At 47.8% G+C, this 25,687-nt stretch overlaps 1 protein-coding gene across 1 annotated transcript in view; it reads left to right on the top strand.

The window, feature by feature from the left end:
* The first annotated feature begins 17,839 nt into the window (after window positions 1–17,839).
* LOC144949116 (uncharacterized) overlaps window positions 17,840–25,687 on the top strand; it is a 73,739-nt gene continuing 65,891 nt past the window's right edge. Inside the window, exon 1 of the mRNA XM_078878970.1 lies at window positions 17,840–18,194. The gene's annotated coding sequence lies outside the window, so the exon portion shown is untranslated. The remainder of the gene's footprint in view (window positions 18,195–25,687) is intronic.

Raw genomic sequence — 25,687 nt, 5'->3', positions numbered from 1 at the left:
AAACACCTTCCCCAATGCCACGAAAGTCATGGGAAGTATTTTACCATTCGTGATTGTGCTCGACACTGCAGGTGGGTGCAAAATGCAACCTGGAATCTGTTCTAAATGTAATGCGGGCGTAAGCGACCTTCCGGATGTGACGTCACGGGGAGGCGGAGCCAGGTGACGTGGGTGAAAGGTTGGGGTCCTTAAGTGGGTAAACCGGAAAGAGAAGTCAGTCGGGGTGTGAATGGAAAAGAGTGGGGCCACGCGGGCGAACGAGAGGAGGGGGGCACGGACAGCCAGGAAGGCTGTGTGTCAGAGGCAGCGGTGTAGCTGCAGAGAGTCGCAGGAGCGACGGAGAGAGAGACAGCACGAGGCTGTCAGAGCTGCGGAGAGAGCAAGAGAGAGAGAGGAGCTGCAGCGGTGTGTGTGGGGAGACAGCACGAGGCTGTCAGAGCTGCGGAGAGAGCAATAGAGAGAGAGGAGCTGCAGCGGTGAGAGCCAGGGAGGCTGGGAGAGAGTAACAGCAGCGGAGCTGCTGTGGGGGCTACAAGAGCGACAGAGGCCAACAGAGGGGCTGCTGGTGGAGACTGGGAAGACATCGGAGTCAGCACTGTGGGGACTGAGCAAAAAGGAGACCTGATGGACCTCTCTTCGGGATTTTGGCAGCTCCCCCTTGACGAGTCCTCACGGGAGAAAACCGCTTTCCGTACGCCGCAGGGGTTATTTCAATTTAACTGCCTCCCGATGGGATTGAATGCGGCCCCTGCCACATTTCAAAGATTGATGGAGCTCGTTTTGGCGGGGTTGCAGTGGGAGACGTGTCTTATATATTTGGACGATATCATTGTCTTCAACCGCACATTTGAGGAACATTTAAAGCGGCTGGAGACAGTGTTCACGAGGATGCGCTCTGCGAATTTAAAATTTAAACCAAAGAAATGCCACCTACTGCAACGGTCCGTCCGTTATCTGGGGCACATTGTGAGTGCTGAGGGGGTGTCCACGGATCCGGAAAAGACGGCGTGCGTCCGGGATTGGCCGACTCCGGCCACCGTGGGGGATGTTCGGCGGTTTTTGGGATTTGCCTCGTATTATCGAAGATTTGTGCCGGGGTTTGCGACGATTGCGAGGCCCTTGCATCTCCTTACGGGTAAAGGACGGAAGTTTGTTTGGGGACAGCCGGAAGAGGCGGCCTTTCGAAGTCTGCGTGATCTATTGGCAACGGCCCCAACATTGGATTATTCCGATTTTGATCGCCCATTCATTCTTGATACGGACGCGAGTGACACAGGTATTGGGGCGGTGTTATCACAGTCTAAAGGGGGTGTAGAGCGCGTCGTGGCGTATGGTAGCCGAGTCTTGTCTCCTGCGGAAACTCGCTACTGTGTCACTCGTAGAGAACTTTTGGCGGTTGTTTTTTTCCTACGGCAATTTCGACCGTACCTTTACGGTCGTTCCTTTGTTGTGCGAACGGATCATGCGGCCTTGCAATATGCACTTAAAATGGACCAGCCATCCGGACAGTGGGCACGTTGGTTGGACACGCTACAGGAATTTTCCTTCCAAATTCAACATCGGAAGGGAGTGCGCCATGCGAACGCTGACGCACTTTCCAGATTACCGCGGCGAGCCCCTTGCAAATGTGAGTCGGGGACGCATAGGTGTTCGCCGATTCTGAACCCCCCTCAGCCGCTTACGTTGGCCGTCGAGAAGTCGGATACTCCGATGGAACCGGGACCGACTGACGGGGTTTTGAATCTGCCGCGGTCTGTCTGGATTCGGGAACAGATGATCGATGAGTCGTTGTTGTCCATGCGGAAGCGGTCTACGAGGGACAATGGGAGTCCGAGTTCGGCTGTGGGGCCGCGAACCGCTCTCCGAGATGGTCTGCTTATGTGGCGAGAAGGGGTCCAGGAAAGCTGGCGTGTGGTGGTACCGACGTCCTTGCGATTCGAGTTGATTAGGACTCTCCATTGTGAGACACTCTTACATTTAGGGGTGCAGAAGACTTTGTTGACGTTGCAACGTCATTATTTTTGGCACGGCATGGCGACTGATGTCGTAGGGCACGTGCGCGCGTGCCCTGAGTGCGCCCGACGTAAGCCGCCTAAACATCCTTACGTGCCGCCTCTCCAGTCGATTCAGGTGTCTCGAGTCAATGAATTGGTGGCACTGGACATATTGGGACCCTTCTCACCATCGGCGAGGGGAAATAAATATTTGCTGGTAGGGGTTGAGTATCTCTCCCGTTGGCCGATGGCCTGGCCGTTGCCCGATCAGTCGGCCGCAGCCATCACCGACGCCTTTTTGTTTGGGTACATTATGGATAAGGGGGCGCCTGAGAGACTCCTCACGGACCAGGGCCGAAATTTCTCTTCTAAATTATTGGCGGAAGTGTGCGCGGGCCTTGGGACTAAGAAAATACGGACATCCCCATACCATCCGCAGACGGATGGTATGGTCGAGCGGCTGAACAGGACATTGTCTGCCATGCTTTGCCATACTGTGAGTGAACAGCAATCAGATTGGGATCTGCACATCCCCGGAGTGCTTTCGGCGTACAGGATGACGCCTCATGCGGCTACAGGGTATTCGCCGTTTTACCTTATGTATGGTCGGGAAAACGTGCCTCCGGTGGATGTGCAATTGGGTACTGGGGTGAAGGGACCTCGTAAACCACTTCCTGAATACATTCAGGACACGGTTCGCCGGGTCACGGAGGCGCGGGAAAATGCCCGCGTAGCTACGGCCAAAGCCCAGGCCCGGAACGAGCGGTATGCTCGGCGGTCCGAGGGGGAGTGCCCCTGGAAGGTTGGAGACCTGGCCTGGCTCCATTGCCCGCAGGTGCGGCCGGGAACCTCTCCTAAATTGCACAAACCTTGGCATGGTCCTGTGCGCCTCATTGAGGTTCCCAATCCACAGTCGGCGCGCGTTCAGATTGGTTCTCGCCGATGGTTTGTTCATACGTCGCGGTTGAAACCATATGTTGCTCCCCTACGTGATGCGTCATCTCCCAATGTTGCCTTGCCGGGGTCTGTTGCCGCCGACTCTCCCCTGCCTGCGTCCACTGATCTTGCTAGAGCGCCTGTCGTACCTGTTCCAGACAGGTCGGCCGTGACACCGAGGGGGACGAGGTGCCCTGCTCGGAGGGCGCCTGCCAGCTCTGCGAGACCTTCGAGCCCTGCAGCCCTTCTGACCCCGCCGCAGGCACATTCGAAGGACACGGCCAAGACTGATTCTTCAGGAACACGGGACGTTGGTGGACTTCCAACCGCAACAGGAGAATTACCCCCTGTCATTCATCGAGTTCCATCGCGTTCCCGTTCTGCGAGCGGGCCGCCGACCGTCCGGGACGGTCCGGCGACCCGCACACGCTCTAAATCACTTAAGTTTCGTTGATTGTATGTTGTGTTGTTGTTCTTGTTTATACCCTTGTATTTATTGCATGCTTTCTGTACGTCCGTTGATGTTACTTGTTGTTATTGTTCTGTTGTTATATTGCATGCTTGGTGTCCTTTAGCGCGGAAGGTCGGTTCACCGCATTACGCTTTGGTATTGTTCAGCCGAGGTCGGCTGGGTTTTTTCTACGGGGGAGGGTGGTGTAATGCGGGCGTAAGCGACCTTCCGGATGTGACGTCACGGGGAGGCGGAGCCAGGTGACGTGGGTGAAAGGTTGTGGTCCTTAAGTGGGTAAACCGGAAAGAGAAGTCAGTCGGGGTGTGAATGGAAAAGAGTGGGGCCACGCGGGCGAACGAGAGGAGGGGGGCACGGACAGCCAGGAAGGCTGTGTGTCAGAGGCAGCGGTGTAGCTGCAGAGAGTCGCAGGAGCGACGGAGAGAGAGACAGCACGAGGCTGTCAGAGCTGCGGAGAGAGCAAGAGAGAGAGAGAGGAGCTGCAGCGGTGTGTGTGGGGAGACAGCACGAGGCTGTCAGAGCTGCGGAGAGAGCAAGAGAGAGAGAGGAGCTGCAGCGGTGAGAGCCAGGGAGGCTGGGAGAGAGTAACAGCAGCGGAGCTGCTGTGGGGGCTACAAGAGCGACAGAGGCCAACAGAGGGGCTGCTGGTGGAGACTGGGAAGACATCGGAGTCAGCACTGTGGGGACTGAGCAAAGAGGAGACAGCCGTGTGGGTAATACAGTACGGACCAAATAAAGGACACTGAGCCAGAGATCGTGGTCAAGTCTTTTATTACATAAATATGACTCACCACTCATGATAGCCGCGGCTCATAATTCACAGTGCAGCACAGAAACAACTTTGAAACTGTTTCCGTCATATAATTGTTTCAAACGTTTAAACTATTAATTATGTCTGCCCCCTCCTCCCCCGAGTTGGCAATGCCGTTTGCTACTTACTCTTCATCAGCGAGTTGTGGAACTCCCTTGGCTGTGGGCTCATGCTTGCTCTGGTGGCGAGGCCATTATCCGGAGCAGCGGCGGAGACATTGGTGGTGGTGGTGGCGGTGCTCAGGGCAGTCATGGTGGCATCTTCCTTGCTGTGAACACAAGAAACAACAAGCGGCAAGAATGTCAAAAGGCTGAACTCTGAAATAGAATGCAGAATAAGGGGGAAGTAGCTAGTCGTAATCAACTATTAGTTTATCATTATTGAATATAGTGGAATAAATTATGTTCACCATAAATTATGTTTACTATGTGAGAAAGGCTATCGCAATTCTTACAACAAAGAACCATAGCTACAACCACTCTATAACCTCCACTATCCACAACAACCATGCCACAACCGTACACAACTGCCATTCATATGGAGCTGGAGGTTTTCCCAAGTTATAATCACGATGCAAGCCAACCTCTTCCTCAAAACACTTTGTAGCAGCCCTTTAACGATTGTTTATCCCTGTGTTGTGTTCATCACTCGTTACTTTACCTACACTGCGGCCTGACACTCCAGCGTTTCTGGCAACGTCATGGCTCACCAACCACCCCCTTTTCATTAATGGTTTAAGCCGTTATTGTGCCCATCATGTCAGATCTTCACCAATTTCTCTCTCCTCTGAGAAAACCCAGACCATGATCGCTCGCTAGACAGACTACGGATGAAAATTCAATGAGAGGGTTGGTCTGATTCCGGCATGACATCTCGAATTCGCCTCTGTGTCTGCTGAGGTGAGCACAACCTTGCTGTGAAAAGAGATACATCAATCCCAGCTCACTCTCAGCACCATTATGTCCCTGTCACTGCTGCTGGAACGGCTGTCCCAGCTCACGGCATCCCACGGCCAGCTCGTCCTTTTGGACAGGGGCGTTGACCTGCCCCTTGATTGTGCCGGGCTAGAATCCCTCTCCGCTAGCCGTGCGTCTGCTGATTGTGCGTTTGTGCAGCTGCAGTGGCAACGCATCTGCAGCTTGTTCATTTCGCTTGCTTTTACTCACTCCGAGAGGACTTCGTTCTTCCGGGACTGCACCGTGACCGCCTCCTTTTCCACCTCCTGTCCCAAGCAGGTGCCCTCAGTCGACCCTTCCCTGGACTCTGGGATGTCAATTTCCACAGTGCGCTCGTAGCCAATGCGCATGAATTGAAGTTGAATTGTTTTTTTCTGCTTTTGCTGACATGGCTGCGGCTGCTCCTGCAAGTCTTTCTTTAACTGCTCCTGTTTATTGTGGCCTACACAGGTTTTCCTGTGAAGTGCCACATTGCTGTGAGCAGACAGTCCAATGGTCTGCGTGGATGGCTTCCGTGAGGACACTGTGGGAGAAAAAGCAGAGAGAGATTAAACGGACAGTGGTCAGTATTGGAAACACAAGCACAGAGCGATGATTGCATCGATGTTCAAAATAGCTTTTGGCAAACGTTGGAATTTTCTTTGGTAAGGTCACCTAATTCCTGCCCCCAACCCTGCTCAATGGATCCACCACGAAGCACTTTGATTGATTAATGTTGCGGCGCTCATTGATTTATGCAAGCAATTTATATCGAAACATTGGGCTCTATGGAGGCCCTACACTACTGTACACTACTTGTCATCAGGGGTGGTCGTTAAGTGGGGTTCTACTGTATGTTTGTTTCTACAATTAAATAATATTTTCCTAATTTCACTGTGAATAATTCTGAGAAAAGTGTCAGCTTGTCTGACTTCCCTCCTAATATGCATATTGATATTTCTGAGTAGAATGCCTTTTCATAGTCTAAAAACGTCAGGTTAATTGGTAATTGAAATTTATTGGTATTTTCCAGAATGTGATTACTGGTATGCATGGGGTCGGGCACCCATATGCAACTAATTACAACAAATTGGTCACCATAAAAAATTACGGATAAAGGTCGAAAATATTAGTGGTGTAGCAGCCAAGGAATGGAAGGAATCCAAGAGTACATCGTATTATGTAACCCTATTATCTGTGAATTTTGCGGATAAGATTCACGTGAAACATACATCATATTATCCACGAATAGATACAGATACACCAACATGGACTCACGCGAAAATACGTAAAGACACAAAAACAAACAGAACACACCCACTGAAACATGCATAATAAACACACGACATGGATACACATAGAAATACAGAGAGACACACACAGAAACATGGAGACATTCAGAGACACACACAAGCACACCAATACAGAGATCGAGAGACACAGACATACAGAGACACAAAAAGACAACGAGATGCAGGTACTGGACTTAAGAGACACACATAGGGATAAGTAGAGAAATGTAAAGTACAAAGACAGAGATGGCGAGAGACACATATAGACAGAAGCACTGAGACACCTGAGATAATATATGGTTGAGCAACAATGAGTGTGTGCAGACACTCTGTTATGTTGTATGTAAAGCAACATTATCAGTGGTTTTCATGGCCAGACACTTGTGTACACAGAAACACACACGCGTCGGTATCTGTGTAGGCCCTGAGAAGCCCCTGAATAAATCATTCATGTTTAAAACTCTTGATCCGCAATAACGTGGATTAGCAGCGTGCGTGATTACGATATTGCGTGTCGTCACCGTGAAGCGAGGTCACGTGCGAGGGGCGGGGCTTAATGATGTGACGTCACACACCCGCAGGCCACGCCCATCCCACGCTCGCTCCGCCCCCCCTCACCGCTCTATGAAGCTTTGGTTTAACACGTGGCATTCGCGACCAATATCCGTATCTTCTTGGTTCTTTCGGTAAAGTAATAAAATAATAAAAAATAAAACATCGTAAAATAATTCTTACGACGTTTCGCCGAAACATAATAAAATAATTCTCACAACGTTTCGGCCGAAACGTCGTGAGAATTATTTTATTATGTTTTATTTTTATTATTTTATTACTTCCCTTCTACGTGACTTTACCGAAAGAACCAAGAAGATGAATCCCTACAGTCACGAAAGCTTTAAATCGAAATACAATATACGTATGTTTGGTTAAATCGCGTAAATATGAATGTGGCGTTAAAGCCGCAACTGCGTGCATGTATAATGTACGCTGATTACCATATGAATAACCCAACCGGCAACGGATATCCATTGTAATTCATGTTTTCATTTCTCCCCACCCCCCCTTGGCACCTCACAAGATGTCATCACATCTATCCGTCTATTTAAGGAACAAAATAGAATTTCTCGACAAATCTGGCTGTCGCCTGACGAAGCTAGTTGTAATGGCTGGCGAAACTTCGTACTGGGATTGTAAATGTTGCGTATTTGCTGTACTAGTAACGAATTGGCAAGTTCTGTTTACGTTACAACCCTTACTAATTAGCTGTGTCGGGTGGTGGCGGGTTTAATATTTACGCAATCTAAGGGGCCGTCCATAAATGACGTCACGTACATAGGGAGGGGGGGTCAGACATTTATGACGATGTGTGACGAGGGGGGGTGGGGTTGAGAAATGTGACGTCACATCAAAATGCGCAACTTTAAATGAATATAGACAACACGTTCTACTTAATTAAATAGACTTTTTAATCCATTTTTCTCCTACAACATCAAAGTGCAGCGCAACATTAAATACGCACTACAATGACAATAGTTTAAAGCGATTTGAAGCATGTTTTATTTTGGGGGGGGGGGCAGAACTTTGTAACGTCATATTTGAGGGGGGTCTGACTTTTTGTGACGCCGTGTGACGAAGGGAAGGGGGGGGGTCAAAAATCGTCCACAATCGCGTGACGTCATTTATGGACGGCCCCTAACCCAAAAAAACCTATATTATCCAATAAGCTTTGTCTTCACAATCGCTGAACGCGGGACCACGACGCCAAGCAGTTCGCAACAAAACAGCACGATCTAACTTGCAATCTTCTATGTTTTAATGGCAAGGTTCTTAAATTGAGTACGGTTGTAAGAGCTTGCCTGTCACTCACAATTTAAAACATTTCGCTCTCTTAATAGATGTTCTAAATGAGCAAAGCTTAGGAAGAGGATGTCTGTTGAATTGTTTAGTGTTGCATGATTAACGTCTGTTTGGTGTGCAGAATGATGGTGTGTCGTGTATATATGTCTTTAAAATGTTTTGTTTTGTAAATACACGCTTTCATTTGCCTTAAGATAGTTTCTGATACTTTAAATAAAGGGGAGTCATATTCTTGGTTCTTTCGGTAAAGGCACGTAGAAGGGAAATAATGAAATAATATTAATAGAAAACAATATATTATTTTATAATTTCCGTTCTACGTGACTTTACCGAAAGAACCAAGAATATGAATCCCTGCAGTCGCGAAAGCTTTAAATCAAAATAAAGGGGAGTGTCTGGACTGAAAGGAGGCCACTGACTTCGGCTAAGCGGGACATTTCACGAGTGGATCGCAATTGACATCGTCCACTGTGTACTCTTTGGTTCTTTCGGTAAAGTCACGTAGAAAGTAAATAAATTAAATAATATGTATCGTCCTCTCCTGCCTCTAGTCACGCGTCCACTCCTCTCTACTCTACCAATGTTACTGACTGTCTATCTTAGTCATCTGCAGCCTCCCATATCACGACTTCTCTCATCTGGGGCACCACGGTGGCTATGATATGTTAACTACCTCGCCTGGTATGCAGGAGGTCGTGGGTTCGATCCTGACCCTGACACCTGCTCTATATTTAAAGTTTGCGTGTCTCTCTCCCCGTGGTCGCAAGGATTTTTCTGTGGGTCCTCCGGTTTTCCCCTCCACATTTAGAAACAAGAGTTTAGAGTTCTAGATTTGAAGCTTTCGTGACTGCACGGATTCATATTCTTAGGTTTTTTCGGTAAAGTCACGTAGGTAAAACATCAAAATTAATAAAAAATACAATTAAAATATTTTATTTTAATAAGCGTTTAGAGTATTTGACTGCTAGAAATCTCCACATGATGAACCACTTTGTTGGTCTATCATTTGTGACCAGGTCACTTCGGAACAAAGAGCTATCCAGTTCAGTGCGCCTTACCTGGTAAAATGAACATAGTTTATTCTAGTGATAGGTTTTTATCCTTTCAACTGGTACAAAAACTGACACCTTTATACAAGGCAGTTTTTGTACCAGTTGAAAGGGTAAAAACCTATCACTTTATTTTGCCATTGGTAAAGGAGGTCTAATAGTATAGTTTAGTCTAGTTTATAAATGTGTATTCCAGGGTCGATCGGCAGGCCGAGTGTGGTGGGGTAAAGTGTGGGTAGTACTACCTCTTCAAAGACGTACTGGCCAGTGTGGAAGAGTAGACCAAAGCTCTATAGAGCTCTATGTGGTTGGACACCCTTCAGTCAGCAGTGGCGTGAGCAGGCAATTGCAGAGCTGCGCATTTACAAGCAAAGCTTACCATTCTTTTCGATTTAAAGCTTCCGTGACTGCAGGGATTCATCTTATTGGTTCTTTCGGTAAAGTCACGTAGAATGGAAATAATAAAATAATAAAAATAAAACATCATAAAATAATTCTCACGACGTGACAGACCTGTTCTCCACCTGAGGACGGCTGCTTGCGTTTGCGTTGTGGCCGAAACGTCGTGATAATTATTTTATGCTTTATTTTTATTATTTTATTATTTACATTCTACGTGACTTTACCGAAAAAACCAAGAAGACTTACCATTCTTATCACGTTCTTTATAGTTTGTGGGGGGGGGGAGTTGTTCCATTGATGTGTTATGATAACGGCAGTCCCAAGCGCACGTGGAGTGTTGGCCGAGTGAACAAAGCGAAGTGTTCTGTGTCAGTGTCCAAACATTCAATAAAATACAAGAGGCTGGCAGGGCTCTGCTGTTTAATCTCAAGAGGAAGTCATTGGCCTAATGCAGGCCTTCAGTGATTCCCACTCGGCCAACAACAACACCAGCTGACTTTCTGCAAAAGCTGTGGATTTTTTCAAATTTCTTCCAAACATCGCTGTCCCTCTGCGTGTGTGTGTGTGTGCGTTAGGAGCGGTGGTTTTGGTGCAGTCGTTCGTGCATGGTGCTACAAAAAAAATCTCCACCTGAGTTGGATCCTCCGTCATGGATTCCATCAGTCGCAAGCTCGGTTTGCCACCTTCATCGCAGACCAAACCCTGCAGACCAGTTTCTTAGCCGGGCTGGTTCTATCAAAACTGTGCTGTAAACTGTCATACAAGTTCAGCACCTCCGATTATCACGTTTGGCTACGTACGGTGCGAAAAAAGTTCAACATACATACAACGCAATACGTGTGCCGGTTCTCAGCACAAATCCATTTCCTGCTGCCACTCGAACACATGTCAAATCCCATGACTGACTGGCTCAATTCCGGACCGGTAGCAATCCTCTTGGGTGAGTGGGTGAGTGTCAGAGGTCGCAAACGGGCTTTGATTCCTTACCCGTACCCGGCCGCACCAGGGTCGCAAACGGGTACCCGTACCCGGCCGTACCCGTACCCTACCCATACCCGGCCGGGTACGGGTAGGGTACGGGTATCGGGTACCTGATTGCGACCTCTGGGATGAAGCCATGTTGCAGGCGCGGGTGGGTTGATTCTAGGAACTTGAATTGTGAGAAGAGACAAGACGTTGGGAAATGAGTGACAAACAGTTACTCACCAGTGACTCACGGTCTACCCGTACCCGGCCGAACCAGGGTCGCAAACGGCTACCCGTACCCGGCCGGGTACGGGTAGCCGGGTATCGGGTAGGGTACGGGTATCGGGTACCCGGTTGCGACCTCTGGTGAGTGTTACTGGGTGAGTGGGGAGCGGTAGTGTAGCGGTTAGCGCGCTGCACTGCGAACCCGGAGACCTGAGTTCAATTCCCGCTCACGGCCAACACCAGTGACAATTTATTTATCAGAACAGACCCTAGGTCGACTCGGCCTTAAATTAGTATCTGGTGAGGTATATAAACATCGCCACTAGGGAGACAAAGGCGGCCGGACGTGGTGCTGGCCACCCAAACCCACGTGTGCCGTGCCGGCCTTGATAGGTGCTCGCTAACAGAACTTGCCCCAACATTCTGTTCAGGCTTTACTGGGGATCTTTATCTTTGTAAGGGACCACAACTTGTGTGTGTGAGTTTGTAGAGCAGTGACGTTACAATACTGTACGCCGTTGCAATTGCATCAATGTTTGGTTCTATTTTTTGCTCTAGCACATGAGGGATATGGGTATTTCTGTATGGCATTGGCCTCCTCTACGGTGACTCAGCCTAAACGGAGCCCTGGCCATTCTTACAATAGGAAGGCAATGACCCAAACGTTCCATGTTCAATCCGGCCCAAAGAGGCACTCAATGGCCGTTTTCCCCAATAATCTAACTTCGGTTTAGAAGAGTATCTTTGTTTTTTTGCGTGTGAGCTCGCCAAAAATGTTGTGCTCTGCACGCAAAGCTTTATTTCTGCTGACGTCTGACCTATCGTGGCTGGATATTGATGCGAATAGGCGAGAGAGAGAAACGTCGTGCTTGTTTATTTGACGCTATCACAGGCCCGAGGCTACCAACATTTATTTAACTTTCCTGTTTATTGTCATTGGCTCGTTCCATACAGACACAGTGCAAACACAAAGCGTGTGTCTCAACTCAAAATCACGTGGAACTTATACGCTGAGCTTGGAATTGCGAGTCAAAATGAGGCTGCGTCTTCCTCGCCCGTATGCTTCCGCGATTAGCAGCTGCGCCGGCTCTAAAGGACATGCTGGGGCCGGCCCTGCACCACCAAATGTCACTTTGAACCACAGAAGTTCAAACTCCCAAGCGCCGAATCACCATTGCAGTGACCACATACACTTGTTGCTGTTGATATTCTTTCATACTGTATGTGGCCAACCGTGGCTAATCGGAGGTGTGGGGGAAGCACAATAAACTAAACACAAAAATCAGTTCGAAAGAAATGAGTTTTCAATCTATATTTAAAATAACACAGCTCCAGTGGCTTCTTAATATCGGAAGGAAGAGCGTTCCAGACTGATACAGAAGCGCATCTGAAAGCGCCACGCGAGATGCAGTGACCGTCATTGCTCAATGGCGAGACAAAATCCGCCGCTGCAAGGATGACCGGAGTTTGCTTGATGGGTTATGCTCATCGACGAGACCAGCGAGGTATTGTGGTTCATTTGTTGCAAGCACTCTGTGTGTACTGTCCCTCCCTCTCGCCCAACCACACCTTACCAGCATTGCTGTATTTATGTTGAGGTCAATGCTGCTGCTGAGCCAGTTGAGGGATACGGGAGCGATATTAAAAATTAATAAAAGTAAAATAAAAATAAAATAAAAATCACGACGTTTCGGAGGCTAACACAAGCTTCCGTCTTCAGGTGGAAACCGTCACAGCACGATAGCTGTATCAAGTGAGAGAAATTCCAAGAAACAGTATTTGTATATATACTGGTTGAGGGTGGGAGGAGGCAAGGTAGGCCCTGAATATTATTTTTGTGAGGTTCGGTGTGGCTGAAGCAAGCTGTTAGGAATGAGCCTTTGTTGTGTAAACTAGGTGCGGTTGATGTAAAGGTGCATGTAAAAGGGACTGAGCCTTTTTGTTATGTAGAGGTGATGCGGCTGAAATCGCGGGAGCGATGTTTGTGAATGTCTGAGACGCTGCTGGCTATTGAGCGGAGCGCGGGCATTACTGAACGATGCGCTCCGTGTTTTTTGGCTCTGACAGCCACGGTCGCACCGTGGGCACTGTGGAAAGGGAGCGGGGTGGGGGGAGACGTATATTCTTAGGTTTTTTTCGGTGAAGTCACGTAGGTAAAAAATGAAAATTAATAAAAGTAAAATAATAAATAACTCTCACTTGATACAGCTATCGTGCTGTGACTGTTCCACCTGAAGACGGAGACTTGTGTTGCTTCCGAAACGTCGTGATTTGTATTTTATTTTTATTTTACTTTTATTAATTTTAATTTTTTACCTACGTGACTTTACCGAAAAAACCTAAGAATATGAATCCTTGCAGTCACGAAAGCTTCAAATCTGGGGGGGGGAGACGCTTTTCATCTCCCACCGGTGTCACCCACGGGTGGTTTGCCGCACATGTCGTGCGATGTTTGGATGCCGTTCAAAGCGGACCGCGTGCTCCTTGGTAAGGGTCCCGTCCCAGCGGGGGCACGCTCTCTGCCGTGGGAGCAGTGATGGGGCTCAGCAATAGGAGGATGGAAATCCAGCAACATTCCTTTCACATCGTACAGTCAGCGCGTTGACAAGTTTGACCCCGCAACGACTTGATTGCGTATGTTTGAGAATAGGTTTCCCATTTTTTTCTGGCAACAAAACAGTTGTTTTAAGATGTTAAAACACCAAACTGAAACCTTTTACAAAGAATCATGTCTGCATTAACCACAACGCTTGTGGTCAGAATGCAAACAAAAAACGTACTCTGATAATATATGTATTGTCTTTGAAACTGATTGGTCCACACCAGAGACAGCTTTCTTTTGAGCCTCGTCTCAAAACGGTGTTAGACCAGAGCCTAGTCTCAAAACGGTGTTAGTACGTAGCCAAACGTACTAATCGGAGGTGCGGGGGAAAGACAACACACTAAACACAAAATAAGTTCTAAATGAAAGAGTTTTCAATCTAGTAAAGTGGTGTAGTGTATAGTGTACTGTATAGTATTTCAGTATATAGTGATGTATGTTGAACTTATTTTACATCGTACGTATCCAACCGTGCGAATTGGAGGTGCGGGGGAAGACAACTAATCACAAAAGGCAGTTCTAAAGAAATTAGTTTTCAATCCAAATGCTTTAACAGTACATAGAGCGTTCCAGACGGCCGCAGAAGTGCATCTGAAAGTTCTAGATTTGAAGCTTTCGTGACTGAATATGCATCTGAAAGCGCGCGTTGACCGTTTGTTTGATGGCCAGCCAAAAGCCGCCTCTGCTGCGAGGATGACCGGAGTTCGCGTGATGGTTTATGCTCGTTGACCAGGTCAGCAAGGTACCAAAACGTGCGGACGAAACAGCGCAACAAGTAGAGAATGGAGTCTGAAAACACGCGCGCGTGTTGGGGCACACACACGCACACACGTGGACAAACACGGCCACTGTTGGGATGAAAATGTCCCAGAGCAATGGTGGAGGGAGCGTCGACGATTTTAAATTGTGTACTGTACAGCCCCTGACGAGATTCTAGAAGCTCGCTCTGCACTTTTAACTTTTCGTAGTTCTCAGGCCAAGTTATCTCGTGAGCGTTTAAATATATTTCTCTCGAAGAGTTGGAAAAAATGGGCCCGATCTGCATGTTGCTATTTTCTGGTAACCACCCAGATAAATGTGTCGCTTAAAATAAATAATACTGTAACCTTCGATGAACACTGTTTTCTTTGTACGATGCGAAATAAGATCAACATACATAGGTAGTAACGTTTATTGTTGTACCAATTTCACTTAAGCTGTTTCAAAATGAATATGTAATCTCAAGAGGATTTATCTCATTTATCATCATCAATCATGAGCTGCCATGATCTATCGACTGCTGGATGAAGGCCTTCCCCATGGCGCTCCGCAATCTCTCACGGTCCCACGATTTATAAATCCTGCGAACTTTCGCGCATGAGGATTTGCATGAAGATCAGCTCGCCTCCGCCGGACCAATAGATATTATCATCGCATCGCAGAGCTGTGAGAGATGACGACAGCTTAGGGAAACCTTAATTCAGTGGTGGATAGTTCACGGACGATTACGATGATTGATGCCTTGTGGGCGTATGCCATGATTTCAAGTAAAAGGTTTAAAAGTCAAAAGCGTCTCCCTTCTTAAACGAGAGATTCACAGCCACGAGTCTGACTGCACTTTCCCACGCGCCTTGCGTGCTACAGATATATTCACAGCATCACAGTCGACACGAGCGTGTTGTTTTAACCCCGGCCGCTGGAATTCCTTCCAAATTAAGCGAAAGACCAAATATAAACTAAGATATTTAAAACTAAACTTTTTTTTATTTAACCAGGTAAGGCCCACTAAGCTATATAGCTCTTTTTCAGATGCGACCTGGCCACAACTGACATCTCAACGACTTGGCTTGTCATGTGGAAATTTATAGCAGACAAATACTCGAATCGCATGTTGATTCCAAATGTGGAGGAACAAAACCGGAAGACCCGGAGAAAAATCCACGCGCGACCACGAGGAGAGACACACGCAAACTCAAAATATACAGCAGGCATCAGGGTTGTGATCGAACCGACGACCTCAAGGACACCAAGCGAGGGAGATAACATCTCCTAGCCACCGTGGCGCCCGAGTATGGGATATCAGTTTTGTGTGTGTGTGCGGTCAAAACGGGGTTGTCTTGTGTGTGCGCCCAGGTTGAAACCATGAACTCTTTACATTTAAGGATCACCCGATTTAATCATGGGCAGATGCGCCCAGATTCAAAGCCACAATTTCAGCAGTGCCAGCCCAGCGACTGCTCTGAGCTCTGAGCCACCCTGCCATCTCCTTACCGTTTGCTTACTTTTCCTATACTTTTCACTCCTATCGTGTTTTCGAATTGTTTGTTGTTGTAAATTTCTGACCCGCCCTGACTGGACATCTGTAAAAAAGAGCTTCACAGATCATCGGATTCCTCCAGTCTTAATACATATTCTAATTCTAAATTCCCTACCTAGTACTCAACTTCACAACTGCATCGCACGCGTTCAGATGCGCTTCTGCGACCGTCTGGAACGCTCTTCCTTCCGATATTATGAAGCCACCGGAGCTATGCACTTTTAAATAAACTAGGTTTAAAGATAATTTGAAAACTTTTATTGAACTCTAAAAAACTTTCTTTGCATATTCATTACTGCTTGAAATAAACCTTACTTTAAAAAAGTTTGAGAATTAAATGAAGGTCACAAGACACGTGAACCGCCTTGTAGACTGAAAACTCTGTAAAACTGATATTTTTTGTTTAGTTTGATGTGGATTTTCTGTTTGCACTTAGTCACATATTCACTTTAAGATGTTTTCTTGTTCATATTTTTGTTTTTTGTTTGTTGCAGTTGCACCCGATTCAAGAGCCGAATGGCTCACAGGGCTATACCAAATAAATGAACTTGAACTTGATGTCCTTTACCCGCACCACCGATGAGCACGGTTGGCTACGTACGGTGCGAAAAGAAGTTCAACGTACACACATACATACGTAAACTCTCCGATTGCGAGTGGCGAATTCTAACCATCATGCCACTCGGCCAGAGCAGTGGCGATGCTAAGGCACAACGCAAACTAAATAAAAGCTCAAGGGGCCGCGGAATTCATGACTCTCCCCTCCTCCCAAAAAGGAAAACGAGCACACGCAGTGCTTTATACGGCTTCTCGAAACATCAGCTCCAATTCAGATCCTCGCAAATGTAACAAGCCAATTCATCTCTCGTCTGTATCTCTCTCCCGGCATCTCGCTACGAGGGGAGGGAGGGGGGACAATATACGTCTGACTTCGGAGTATCCAATGGGCCAGCACAATCACTGAACCAGCACTACCACTGAGACATCATTGAGACAACACTACCACGCCAGCATTACCACTGAGCTACTACTACCACGTAGCCAGCACTACCACTGACCTACCCCTGACCCAACACTACAACTGAACCAGTATTCAGCCAGCACTACCACTGACCTACCCCTGACCCAACACTACAACTGAACCAGTATTCAGCCAGCACTACCACTGACCCACCCCTGACCCAACACTACCACTGAACCAGTATTCAGCCAGCACTACCACTGACCTACCCCTTACCCAACACTACCACTGAACCAGTATTCAGCCAGCACTACCACTGACCTACCCCTGACCCAACACTACCACTGAACCAGTATTCAGCCAGCACTTCCACTGACCTACCCCTGACGCAACACTACCACTGAACCAGTATTCAGCCAGCACTACCACTGACCTACCCCTGACCCAACACTACCACTGAACCAGTCTTCAGCCAGCACTTCCACTAAGTCAACATAACCACAAAGCCAGCACGACCATGGAGTTACCACTGAGTAAAGAACTACCACTGAGCCAATACTGAGCTAGCATTACCACTGAGACAACATTACCACTGAGCCAGAACTACCACTGACCTAGCACTTACCACTGTGCCAGCATCACCACCCATCCAGCATTGGATCGCGAGTTGTTGACCTTAACCCAGGCGTGCCAGCTGGCCTTAAAGGGTCCGCGTCTCGGATCTTCACTCAAAGCGCCTTCATGTGGTGGGGGCTCTGCGCTCTGAGTACGAGGCGGGGGGTCGGTGTGGGAGGGGGTCAGTGTCGGCCTGGGGGGGGAGGGTGTGAGTCAGGGCGACGCCCATCTCTCCACTGCGGACCGAGCGTCCGTTTGGGTGGAACCGGACGGAATGGGCGGGCGTGGTTGGGGGGGGGCGTGGTTGAATGGGGGGGGGCTGTTGACGCCCCCCCCGCCCCCATTCCCACCTCCCTCGGCATCACTCCGCTTGACGAATCCTCTACCCCCCCCATCCCCCCGGCAGCCGCTCACTCACGCGAGCTCGCTCCGTGTTCTTTTTGCGCCACTGGTACGATCTCTTGACAGCTGCTGCGCGGTGGGCGATGTTCGTCGTCTCGACCCTAGTAGACTTCTCGCGCGAGACGTGCCCAGCCCCGACTCTGTTCGCGCTCACTTTACTCTGAGTGCCTTTTTGCATCTTCGCTCAAATATCCACGGTCGGGCTACGTGCGGTGCGAAAGAAGTTCAACGTGCGTTACATATATATGTGTAAGGTGCAGGCGGACATCGGTCAACATGCCCAACGGCGTCGTCGTCGCCGAGTGTTCGAGGGTCCTGCTGATGTTCTGCCTCTTGCACGTCCACCACTGCCGCTTCTCCGCCGCAGAAGTCGCTCCCAACTGTGAGTTGCCGGTCGAGACGCGCATCCCACAATCCCACACCGCAGGTGCGCTGACAATTACAAGACTAAGACCCCCTCGTGTGCTTAGTAAGTAGCCTTCGCAGACTTTTAGCGAGCGACTGTGGTGAAGACCGGCACGGCACACGAGTTGGGGTTGGGGGGCAGCACTACCTTGTTCACACACAGCACCAGAAACTCATTTAAGGCTGAGTCGACTTAGGGGAGGCCCGGGACCGGTTCAGATGATCGTAATCGATGTTGGTGGTCGTGGTTTCTTGTTGAAAAATGTGGGTGGTACTCATCTGACTATAACATAGAAGTGGTGGTGGAAATTCCATGTTCCTTTGGCGGGGGCGAGTGTAGTCACATGAGCGATCACATACCGATTTCCTACAAAATGGTACTCGATTATTGACCCTGGAGAGATGATGGGCTCAGTTGATACTCAAAAGGTGATTTGAACTTGTAAACTTCCAAATGTTTGCTCTAAGCTTCTCTGTCACGCAGCCACATAAATTAATACATACAGTGAGGACTTCCCTTATTAAAATGCAAATCAATTAAAAACATTTTTGACATGCGTTTTTCTGGATTTTGTTGTTGTTATTCTTTTTCTCATTGTTCAAATAAACCTACCATTAAAATTATAGACTGATCATTTCTTTGTCAGTGGGCGAACATACAAAATCAGCAGGGGATCAAATACTTTTTTTCCCTCACTGTACATGACAGCATACAATATCTACGCAGTATAGTAAACTCATCTCAAGCTGCCCGTGAATCACGTGGCTTCCGTGTGGCCACCCCCACTCTGAACCCCTCCCCTCTCGCAGGCGCCCGCTGTGAAAACAGACGCCGCTCCGTGCAGCTGCAGCGTGGACGTACCCTGCTGTAGTCTCCTCCCTCATCCTCACCTCTCCCCGACCCCTTCGCTCCCATCTCTCGGCTCTTTCTCCATCATCGGCCTCTCGTTTATCATCCTTTATCTTCTGTCTTCTCTCTTTACTGTTCCTTTTCCCATTGCGTCCTTGACTCAACTCATCTCGTGGTGTGCCATGGATACAACAAAAAACACAGTTGCTTGTGATGTTCGAAACATATTTGCCGGAACTGCCGTATCCAATTGATTCATCGCGGCCACGTGGCAGAGCAGCAACGCGAGCGGCTCATCCATCGGAAAGTTGTGATTTGAATTCCTGGCCGGGGGGCTGATTAAGTCCCATCATCCTATCGGGGGTAATTAAAATCACTACCACGCTGTGGCGAAGTCAACAGTGGTTGTGCTTTGGATATATTCGCACCCCACCCCTCCCTATAGAAATGTTAAATTTCCACAACTCGCCCGTAAACAGGAGATGATCCCCAATCAACAAATCACTTTTGTGTTGAGAGAACATATTGGTGGAAGTTCCATGAATCTGCGTTACCCTGACAAGGCCAAGTACGTTCTAACATTACACCACTTTTAGAACCTGCAAGTAGTCAGAAATCAGAGACGGATTACATTTCAAAGGTCGCCTTCCCAGCACATGACTGTGCATCATGGTCAAGTGGATGTATTTTTGCAAATGTTACAAGTCTATTCCCACTGAGGCCCCAACGGTTCTTCTCCCCAGCAAAGACGGCTGGATGTGTGTGTGCTTGTGCGCGAGAAAAGGCGATGATTCAACCCTTGCTAAGAAACTCCAGACGCGTGTTCATCATCATGGGATTTGCCCCAGAGCTCAAATTCACTTCCTCTCTGGGAGTATGGGTTTTGCTACTAGTCGCAATGCAACCACAATACACATATTACAGTAGTTTTGCAATTTTGATAGTTATAAGTCGAAAGTCAGATGGATTTCCTGCTCCAATGAGCATCAAGCCAGTGGTGGAAATTCTACATTCATATGACGGGGATGATTCTATCAATAAGAGAGCCACTGTTGACAACCAATAGCAGGGTTTCATTTTAATAACCAATAGCAGGGCTTCATTTTATTGACTAATAGCAGTACTTAATTTCATTAAAATAGCATGACGTAATTTCATTAACTAGCAACAGGGCTTAATTTCATCACCTAATAGCAGGGCTTCATTTCACTAACTAATAGCAGGGATAAATTCCATTAACTAATAGCAGAACTTAATTTAATTAACTACCAGGGTGTAAATGTATTAACTAACAACAGGACTTCATTTCGTATTCACTAATAGCAGGGATAAATTTCATTAGCGAACAGCAGGACTTCATTTCATAAACTAACACCATTTTAGTTGGCTATGCCCAGCTCGGCAAATCAGAAAATATCTCTGCCAAACCTTGCACACCACAAATCGAGATCGGTGAAGGAAACTGCGATTTGGAGTGTCATCTGTTCGCATTGGCAGCTGTTGTCTCCTGCATTCACCCAAGCTGATGACACCTTCATTTCCCCCTTTCAACATTGTCTGCTTGGAATCTTTTGAAAGCAATGAAAATACAGTAGATCATCGATTATTCGGGGAGAGGGGATTGGGGGGATTATCAAACACGCCGGATAATCACTAATCCTTATTATTAAAAAACGTTGTTTTTGCACATTTCTGTATGACGTGTTTTTAGGTGTTGTTATGTGTTTTTTTCGTGTTTTAAATTAGTTTCCTATGCGAAATTTGCATAAATAAACATCCTAATACAGTAAAAAAAGTCACTGTATTTTACTGTGCCGTACCACTCCAATCTCGAAGACTGCATCACGGGGTGATGTATGTACGTGCAGTATTTTCATTGTTTAAATTGTACGTAGTGTACAGTGCAGCGTTTAATAATATTTGACACTGACATCAAGCAGAGCTACTTTTTTTTCCACGCACGTGTTGCCGATTCGACTGAACCGGTTACAGCCTTTGGAGCGGTTTCGCCGGATCGACTGATAATGTTGGAAGCAGCATGATAGTTATCGATGACCAATGAATCGGTACACATTGAACTAACTGTAGTAATAAATAACGATATTTTACGGCGCTTTTGCAATCCACTGCTAGATGAAGGCATCAACCCTGTCATGTCGGTCATGGAGGTTGTTTGACCATACTTCACCACTCTGGTGAGTGTAGGTTGGTGAAGGGTGGTTGGAGGGAGGGAGGGTGGCACCCAGGGACTGTCCATTGATTTATAAATTGAGAGCACTCGCCACTGATGTTAACCGTGGCCGTTATTCGAACTCGGGTCACCGAGGTCATGGTGCATAGCACTAACCAGTGCTCCGGCAATATTGTTATAAACTAACCCATTATAAGGCACGTTAGAGGTGTATTAACGTAGAAGAATTTGTGAAAACAATCAAATGAGCGGACACTGCAGAGACGACACGAGCAAAGCATTTTGGGAAAGATAGGACGTGGCGAAATGAAATGGGAGACATTTTCAAAAAGCATATTAAAGTACTGTAGTTCTGTAAGAGTATCATTTTTATAGTTTCCCGCACCTCCGATTTGCACGGTGGGTTACGTACGGTGCGCAAGAAGTTCAACATACACACATACATTAAAAGCCAGTATTGTACTATTATTATATAATACACACACACACACCAATGGCTTGACCCACATATACATCAAATCGCAGTGTACCTCGTGGAAACGCCGCGTTGCTTCGTGGAGGCCTGTGCCTGTTTCCGTGCAATGTTATGGGGAGGAAATTGGCGAGGTACGTTGTCACGGGAGACGGAGCTATTTTTCCCCTCCTCGCGAGGTCAAACAGAGGAAAGCGCCACGGTTATTTTGACAGCGGCTTGGCGATGAGGTTGCCACCCGTCCTGGGTTTTTTTTCCTTCATTCAGGCATTCGCCTTCACTTTGAAGGTGGCTATCCCTGAAGGGAAATCAGTTTTTTTTTGGGACGTTAAGAAAATCTAGATTTTTTTTTTAATCAGTGGCACCCTCCAGCCCATGCATCTATTGGAAGTTGACAGAGCCCCCGGATTTGTGTACCTCCGAGGTGGCAACCCTTCCTGGGTTAGCCCCAAAAAAATTTTGGAACAATGGAATAACGTAATCTCCATCGGATATGCATTTCTGGGTTCCATTCGTGCGTCGTCGGAAAGTAGGTTATGTAGACTTTCAAGCAGGAATAAGGAGCAATTTGGCTTATGTATGCATGGAATTCGTTATTAAGCACTGATTCTTATTGTAGAGATCACACGGACTGTTCAGACAAGCCAGTGGGGGGGGGGGGGTGTCTTGGGCAGGATGCGTCCACGACTCGAAAGGACGAAAACTCGGAGGTCGAGACTCACGGCGGAGTGGTGGCCCAAGGAGGGAGCTCTACCGCCACCTCTCATTGTATCCGCGCACACACAAGGGGGCAGCACTTAATTGAGAGTGGACATTTGCTGTGTCCGTGAGACGTCTCAAGAAGAGGGCCCTCACTTGGGTGAAGTTGCACCGGCGGAGGCCACGCTGCCATAAATAATCGATAGCAAAGGATTGGTTCCGTAACTTTGCGTGTAGCTGTTAGTGTAGCTGTTAGTGTAGCTGTTAGTGTTGCTGTTAGTGTAACTGTTAGTGTAATTATTAGTGTAACTGTTAGTGTAGCGATCAGTGTAACAATTCAAACGCCAATTTCAAATATGGTCATCAGAATATTTTTAAATTCTCATCAAAAGCCCGTGGTGTAATCAAGTGCAAGTCGCTAGTTCTTATCGTCCACTCTATCTCTCCAGCCTCTTTGTTTACGTGCTAGAAAGAAGGGCCATTGCCTGAAACGTCGTCTGTAATATTTTTGTTTTCTTTTAAGACCACACAGTGCTGTTAACGGGTGTGCTGAGTGGTTTGGTTAGCTATGCTTATGCACCACTGCCAACGCATCATCAGCAGCAGCAGCAACATCATCATCAAATAATTTGTTGAACGAAGGCCTTCCCCATGCCGTACCGATCGTGGGTGTTGTATGTCCATGCTTGATCACCACGTTGTCTCCGCTCCTGGTTTTCCCACGAGCCGTCCTCTCGTCGTGAAGACTGCAGTCGTCCTGGAGAAATCCACCACTCTTCCCAAGGGGCGTTCAAAGTCTCCGTTTATGTCTGAAGCCAATCAAGACAATACTTTTATATTTAGCTCTCGTATCTTCCAACACTGTCAGATGTATCTTCTTATCGTGATATGTCCTGATTTTTTTTGTACATCAGAGATGGCAATCTCGGTCACCGTTTGAAGTAAACTGGGTTTCTGAGTAGAGGTTTTTCCCCTCGATGTATGCGGCAGTAGTAAGTAGTAGATGCGTTCCAGAAAATTGGCGCGCAAAACGAAACGGCACGAGAAGGCGGCTGTCTGTCGATTAGCACTCAGTACATACACAGTACACACGCACAGTAGACACCCATAGTACACACACATAGTACACACGGTACACACACAGTACACATAGTACACACACAGTACACACACACAGTACATACACAGTACACACAATACACATAGTACACATAGTACACAGTACACATACACAGTACACACACAATACACATAGTACACAGTACACACACACAGTACACACAGTACACATAATATACACACAGTACACACACACAGTACACACACAGTACACATACATAGTACACACAGTACACACACACAGTAGACACACATAGTACACACATATAGTACACACGGTACACACACAGTACACATAGTACACACACACAGTACACACAGTACACACAGTACACACACTACACACACAGTACACACAGTACACACAGTACACACAGTACACATAGTATACACAGTACACACACAGTACACACAGTGCACACACAGTACACATACATAGTACACACACAGTACACACACACAGTACACATAGTTTACACACAGTACACACACATAGTACACAGAGTACACACACAGTACACACACAGTACACACGGTACACACACAGTATACATACATAGTATAGACTCACTACATACACAGTAGTACACACACATAGTACACACACAGTATACACACACTACATACACAGTACACATAGTTTACACACAGTACATACACAGTACACACAGAGTACGCATAATACACACACAGTACATAGTACACACACACAGTACACATAGCCGGCACAATGTCGTCCAGAGGTCGCAACCGGGTACCCGATACCCGTACCCTACCCGATACCCGGCTACCCGTAACCGACCGGGTACGGGTACGGGTAGCCGTTTGCGACCCTGGTGCGGCCGGGTACGGGTAGGCCGCTAGTCACTGGTGAGTCACCGTTTGTCACTCATTTCGGGTAGGGTACGGGTAGGGAACGGGTACCCATACCCGGCTGGGTACGGGTACGGGTACCCATTTGCGACCCTGGTGCGGCCGGGTACGGGTACGGGTAAGGAATCAAAACCTGTTTGCGACCTCTGATGTCGTCCCACGTCCGACCGCATAGCCGCATGTGGATTGATTTCAAACCGCATAACACGGCGAAGTTTGGGTGGAAACAAGTTTGCCGCGTACGCAACGCGAAATCGCGCAAAACGAAACAGATCGAGGGAGACCTGGAGAGTGAAATGGGCGGTCTCAAACCCCAGCATGACATCCTAGTGTAATAAAGGACTCGATCACTGGGTCTGTCTCCGTTGTCCTTTATTCGGGTTCTTTACACTTGTCCCACACGGCCCTCGCTCAGAGCCTCTCCGCTTGGCAGCCCCACAGCTGCCTTCGCTCCCGTAGCCTCCTCGCCTCTGCAGCTCCGCTGCAGATCCCCTGTGCAGTCCTCCGGCTGCCCTCACTGCAGCTCCACCGCTGCTCCTCGTTCCTCCGTGCTCGGTCACCGCTGGCCGACAGTGCCGAGTCTTACCCTGCGTGGGTGGCGATCTCGCCACTCTCCAACCTCCGCCCTGCGTGGCCTCACTCTAACTCTATCTCCCACACTCTCCCGTCTCTTCCGGTATCTCTCCCTTAAGACCTCACCCCTCTCTCACACGTGACCTAACTCCTCCCCCCCATGACGTCATATCCGCGAGGCCGTTTACGCCCGCATTACACTAGCATGGCCTCTTGCCCCCTGACATGCCTTTCCATATCAAGGGCAACACATACATTGTCCATAATGAACGTTTTTGGGTTTAGATCGCGTTATTTATAAATGTGTCATAACCCTCCACCACCCGACACGACCAATCAGTAAAAAAGTGTCACGTTGACAAAAGACAAATTGTAAATGTTGTGGTTCCACGCTTCAACACACCGTTGGGCTAAAGCAGTGAACTATTTGTCTTTTGTCAACGTGACACTTTTTTACTGATTGGCCGTGTCGGGTGGTGGAGGGTTACGACACATTTATAAATAACGCGATCTAAACTCAAAAAGTTGATTATGAATAATATTGGTCGCGAAAGCCTACCAGAAACAACACCACGTACAGCATGCAAAAAAATCCACAACTGTTGCTCTGACATTGCCCGGCGAAAGGAAACGTGCGGATGTGATGGAGCCAATCCCTTCCTGCCCGCTCTCTGAGTCGTTCGTTCTAAGTCA

Source organism: Lampetra fluviatilis, chromosome 52, assembly GCF_964198595.1.
Source record: "Lampetra fluviatilis chromosome 52, kcLamFluv1.1, whole genome shotgun sequence".
In the NCBI taxonomy this organism is placed as follows: domain Eukaryota; kingdom Metazoa; phylum Chordata; class Hyperoartia; order Petromyzontiformes; family Petromyzontidae; genus Lampetra; species Lampetra fluviatilis.
The sequence above is the reverse complement of the archived record's forward strand: the minus strand, read 5'-3'. Positions and strand labels throughout refer to the sequence as shown.